Source organism: Oreochromis niloticus, linkage group LG16 (genome assembly GCF_001858045.2).
Source record: "Oreochromis niloticus isolate F11D_XX linkage group LG16, O_niloticus_UMD_NMBU, whole genome shotgun sequence".
Taxonomy (NCBI): Eukaryota; Metazoa; Chordata; class Actinopteri; order Cichliformes; family Cichlidae; genus Oreochromis; species Oreochromis niloticus.
Window position 1 is genome coordinate 21,591,618 of NC_031987.2, and position 6,107 is coordinate 21,597,724.

At 35.9% G+C, this 6,107-nt stretch overlaps 1 long non-coding RNA gene across 1 annotated transcript; it reads left to right on the forward strand.

The window, feature by feature from the left end:
- Nucleotides 1-2,567: 2,567 nt before the first annotated feature.
- Nucleotides 2,568-5,349, forward strand: LOC109197707 (uncharacterized). The gene is made up of 3 exons (XR_002058834.1): nucleotides 2,568-2,580; nucleotides 3,774-3,800; nucleotides 5,274-5,349. It is a non-coding gene; the product is annotated as an uncharacterized LOC109197707 (long non-coding RNA).
- The last annotated feature ends 758 nt before the right edge of the window (nucleotides 5,350-6,107 follow it).

Genomic DNA, 6,107 nt, shown 5'->3' on the forward strand with positions numbered 1-6,107 from the left:
TTTTATAGGATTTGTGCTTAATATAGTTTTTCTAAAAATGTAGTATTTATGCTTAATCATACTTTCTATATATTTCTGCCAGGTCCCCAGGCAGCTAATCCTCTGTGAGGACTGATACATACAAATACATATCAGGGCCTGCACGGCTTCCCAGCCAGCCAATCATATCTGGGGTCTGCCTTTCTTCTCTCGTCATATCTCAGCGACAGATGTACAAAGAGCAATGCAAATCACGTCAAAGTACACGAACGTACGCTGATTCACCCAGTACAAGAATTATGCTTCTAGTCCACCTAGTTTTTGAGTTACACGACGTTTTGTAACTGCAAAAAACGGCGTTTTTCGCCTCTCACCGCAATCTGATTCTGACTGCTCATCACCCTGTTTTCCAGGCGCGCGCTCTCTTTCCCAGTGGCGCAGTTGGTAATGACACAGGTCTGCAAAACCCAAAGGTCGTGGGTTCAATTACACCTTGGCAACATGTGTTTTTTCCCTACAAATTAATACACTATCACACCGACCACTAATTCATATTCATCATTTATTACAATTTGCAACCTTTTATGATTTTAGCAGCTTTTGTAATATGGACCTCAGATTCTGTTAACACTCCATGGCACAAATACTATTCCCTTAGGCTCTGTGTGTGTGTTATTTGTGCTAAGTCATAGCATTTCTGCTGCTTTTCAGTATTTGTGCTAAATACAGCATTTCTGCCTAAATCATACTATTTCTGCTATTTTATAAGATTTGTGCTAACTATAATATTTCTGCTAAAACATATTTCTACCAAATAAAAAAAGAAATACATGTGCAATGAACATTTCAGGGGTCACTGTTAAAAAGTCTCATGGCAGTGGAGTTAAAGACCTCTGAACCTCTTGAGTCCTGCAGAGCAGTGAGATGAGCCTCTGCAGCTCTTACTGCCTGAAGACTGTTCTTATTACTGCAGTCAGTTACATAAATCCGTCATAATACAGTACATTTTAACATAATGACCTTATGTTTATTTATGTCTTTTAACCATTATTTCAAATTCAAAGAATCCGTTTGAAACATTTATTAAACATATAGAATTAAATTTCTACTACTTGTTTTTTGTTTCTAAAAACTAGTATATTAATATTAAATCACATATATTTTTCACGATTTTAATGCCAACTTTTTTTTAATGGCAAAGTTTCCCACTACCCGTGAATGCCTCTTTTTTTACGTCTCCGGCTGACTACTGAATCTCCGCCCACTCTCTGCTTGATCCCTGCCGGTAAGCGCTGCTCTCTGTCTTCTTTTCTGAAATTAAATGTGTATAAACTGTTTGAGTGATTTACCGAGTTGTTGTTAGTGACTTATGAAGACAGTCGAAGTATAAGTCATGTTAAAGTAACACAATGGCTGCTTTTTAGTGAAACGTTGTAATTTTAGTATTTAAAGGAGTGTTTGGTATGCTAGCCCTAGCAACCTAAGCGCTAACGCCTAGCCTAGCTCCTATAGGCCCAGTGTGAAATTAATAGGGTTCATTTGATTGATTAATACAGTTATTGTTGTATCTGGTTCATTCGGTGTGTTAGTGTTTCTGAGTCTCTTAGGGAAGCTGAAGTTAGTTCTCCTCTTTCATAAATCAGTCAGTTAAAACGGCCTCATTCTTTAGTTATAAGGTAATGAGCCGCCATTTTAGAACCACAGCTGAAGCAGCAGGGTCGGCAACTTCAAAGGAGCCATTTTACCGCCTCTGACTGAAGGCCGGAGAAAAAGATTCACGTGCCTGTGCGGGTGTGTCTTGTTACAGGTTAATTAACAGAAGGGAGAGAGAGCGTGAGGATAAAACATATAATATAAGATAATAACATTTCTTAACAAGAAGAAGTTTTTTTTTAATTAATCATTTTAGTTTTTAGTTAAATTTCAAGAACTGTTTAACAAACACTTGTTTGTGCAGGTTGTTTTTTTAAATAAACCTACACCTGCAGCTCTGTTTAACTTCTCACTTTGTGAAAATTAATGAATCTAAAAAAGGCCACCTTCAAATAAATAATATGCAGCAGTGCACCATTAAATTTAAATATGATGTGTAGATATTTAAAACAACAGCATATTAAATGATACTGTGGCAGGTGATAATATTTTTAGGAAGCAGAATTTGAATGCAGACCAACTCAAATGTTGAAGCCTACAAATATATCATCCAAGCTTTCATTTATGATTGTTCATGCTTTGAAATTGTGATGTCACTTTGATAAAGTGTGCAGTGCTAGGTGTAGCAAATCATTGCTTATTAAATCTACTGTGTTATCTAATAGCACCAAACTAATAGAGCTATCACATAACTGAGAAACGTGTGGCTTATTACAAGTGGATGAAACCACATATTACCTTAATGAAGACAGTAATCATTAATAAGGTGTATAAAAAAGAGGTGAGTTGTTTGTTGCTGTGGTAAACAAAGAAGTGTTACTGAATCGTTTGGACTACATAGAGTGATGCAGTATTGACTGTGATGCTGATCTGAGTTGTCTCATTCTGTATTTTTGTGCTTTGTCTTTTGTTACACAGAGTGAAGAGATCTTTGGTTTGTCTTTGCTGGTAAGTAAACAGTGATTGTAACTGAAGCAGTATGAACCTGACATTGCATAGCACGTTTGACGACTTGCATACAGTAGTTTGACTTTTTGTGATACGTTTCCATTTACTGATTGGCAAAACACAGGATTTGTGACCTGTAGCAGCAAAGCCCCCACACAGGGCCTCTGACTGTCCCTGAAAATGTCCCTGAAGTTTAAAATCCCAGTTATTTAAATTTCTTATGGCTTATTGAATCCAAACAGTTAAATGTCAGATGTCTTTATCCAGGTGTTCATTTTCTCCTTATGTTTGTGGATTTAAGTAGCAGACAAAACAATTAAAGTGTTTTAGGGAGTCAGTATAAGTGGTTGCTCAAACACTTAAGAGCTGCACAGGTATTGATTTATATTGTCTCTCAAATTCTGCTGTATTGCATTAAAGTCAGAACATTGTAGAAGTATTTTGCCTGACTCGGTATAAGAAATAGCTTTAACAGTAATAAAAACGAAGAGAACAGAGGTGTGAGGACATTGTTAGGTAAATTACAGCTAGTGTGTCTAATTAGTTATTACTTATTTAGTGAATATAATGTGTTTTAAAATTAAATAGAAATGTTGCCAAAAAGGGACATTGCAACATACATAAATATTCTAGCAACTGGTACAATGAAAGAATTTTTAGTGTAATATTTTAAGACATTTAATTTTAATCACAACATTCTGCACGTCTGTTATTGTAACATGTCAATATTTACATGTATTTTAGGATTTGCATATTCATATCAGACTAACCAAACCATGATGAGGTTTCTGCTGCTTCTGATTTAAAGAATTACTTTGTAATGTTTTTAACCTGAAAGGACATTAAAAGTTCTGATTTTTCACACTTTATTAGCAGTGACCTGTTGTAGAAAATGTTGGAGCCACAAGGCTTCTGTGTAGGAAAATTTGGTGTATCCTGCACTTGTGCCAACAAATATTGGTGCCTGTTCTTTGCATTTCTGTAGTAATAATGCTTTTATTACACTTGCTATAGCCATGTGAGACCCTGCAGTTAAATTATCTCCTCTTTAGACTACAGTAAAATTAAAAAAGCTTAAAGTAATTGAGGATTTTACTAGTTAATTTGTGTCACAGTAAATTGGATTGTGTGTGAAGAGGCTCAACAGTCTGAATCATCAAACAGTGATCTGATGAATTGTTTCCTTTCTCTAGACTGCTGATCTGATCGTCTCAAGTCTGGTAAGTAAAGGTTCTCTGAGGTGCAGTGCTGGGAAATGTTTCTCATCATAGAGAGATTCAGTGTAGTGCGTGAGTGAGCACAGCTATTGGTGATCATCCAAAGTCATCAAATCCTAGAAAAGTCTGTGTAAACATTTCCAGACCTACAGAGGTCGGTAGTTATTGTAGCAGCACATATTTTTTCACATTAGAGCAGCCCATGAACAGCAGTTTAGGTACAATTAAGTCTTCAAGTAGGGCCTTGTGGATTTCAAAGCTTCTTTCCTTCATTAAATTAAGTCACTGTCTGAAAACTGCTCTTTGAATTAGTCTTTTATAATTAAAGATTTGTTGATGACTGTAAAAATAAAAAGCATAGCACAGCACTCATTTCTGTATTTTATGATTAAATGATCTACAAAGAAATTATGATCATATATATTTTAATTAGGCCTTAAATTGGTCATTATAAGTACGTCCTAGATTTAGTGGAGTGCTTATGGCTGTGTATTAAACATGCCCCAAATGTGACTGAAATATGTAGAAACAGTATTGTTTACTTTTATGTTAACGGATCTCAAATCCCTGTTTCTGTGTGCCCAGATATTATGATGTACTGTTGTCCCAGGTAAGTACACACAGAAACAGGATTTGAGAACTTTGGGGATTAAGGAACATGTGAGTGGCATGAATTTTAAGCAGGTGGCCTGAAACTGTCTGCTCTAACCTCAGTGTGTGGTGTTTTGTTGGACCATATGTATTTACAGTAGGTTATTGTAGCAGCACATCTTGGTGTAAGTTTATAGACACTGTTTGTTTTTTTGTTAATAGAATGTAAAAATTTCTTTAGAATAGTTCCACCACCATTTTTGAGCATTTTCTATCAGTTCAGTCCAATAATGTACTGTGGAACTCTTCAATATGTAAAGCCCTGTATGTACTGTATTTTTCGGGTTATAAGGCGTATGCAGCTAACCAAATATTCAGATAACTCAAACTATTCAACTCATTCACAATAACTCTCAACATTTTTCAGTGGTAACACAGAACAATACACTCACTTTTTCTGTTCAGTCCTCTTCCACAAATCTATCAAATTCTTCATGGATTGATCGGTTTGAAATCTGCTTCGTACGCATGTCTCTAAACAGGTGCCAGGTTCTCATACACACACCATAATATTATGTTTAAGGACAATACGAATTACTCTGCGAGGCACCTGACTGCTGTAGCTGTAATGCTCCAACAATCCATCAAACGGTGCAGCTTTGTAGCTTTCCACAGTCGTACTAAAACATTTTGACAGATGTTTGAGCGCCGTGTAGCACAAAATTGGGTTGAGGTCGGCAAGCACAGCCAGAATTAATACATACGATAAAACTGTTGGTTTTTGAGAAAACTAAAGAATTTTAAGTTTGACTTATAGTCCGAAAAATACTTGAAAGCCATGTTTATTGAAAATATGCCTAATTCCAGTCTCTTTTTGTCTTACAGGTGACCTGCTGCAGAAAACCCTCTCCCTCTATCATTAACAAGCAATTCAGTCTGTCCTATCACTCCCCCTCCCTGCCCATCTTTTTGACAAGCCATTCTATCTTCTATCATTTCTCCGCCATGACTCTATCTAAGTTGACAAGCTTGAACCTGAGTTGAAACGCAATCCTGTGACTTAAATCAAGTTTTACCAGAATCTAAGTTTTGGAATGAAGTTACCAGAACTTCGTCGATCTGTTTCAGAATTCTGAGAGATCTCCGCTCTCACTGCCCATCTTCCTGTCGTTAAACTCTCTCATATCCAGTCATTTGCTGGAAATTACAAGTAAAAAGTTTAATATACAGTGATAGAATTACAGTACAGTAGAACTCACTGTAGAAACTACTACAGAGACTACATTTGTCATTTAATTGCATTACAACTTTGAAATAAACACTGATAGTTGGCTTACAAGTGCAATTGACAATATAAAACTTATATACCCTTTTTGAGATATTTGTAGTAAGATAATCTGGTTATTTGTAATCAGACTCTTATATTCACATAAATATTAAATTTGATCAAATACATTTTCAAGTCTTTTCATTGGTTATAAACATTTGACTACAAGTTTATACTATTATTATTTAAGACAAACCCTTTTTTGTCACTCAGTGTAAGTGTTCAGTTACAATTGTCATCTAGAGGCTGCCTTGAGAACCCAGACTTCCTGTTCCTGACTGCTGCAGAACATCCAGCTGAAGAATCCCCATCGCCTGTCATCTGATCACCACACCACACAGCTCCTAATTTGCTTAAATTTTAAATATCTGAAAGATTTACACAAAGTCTAC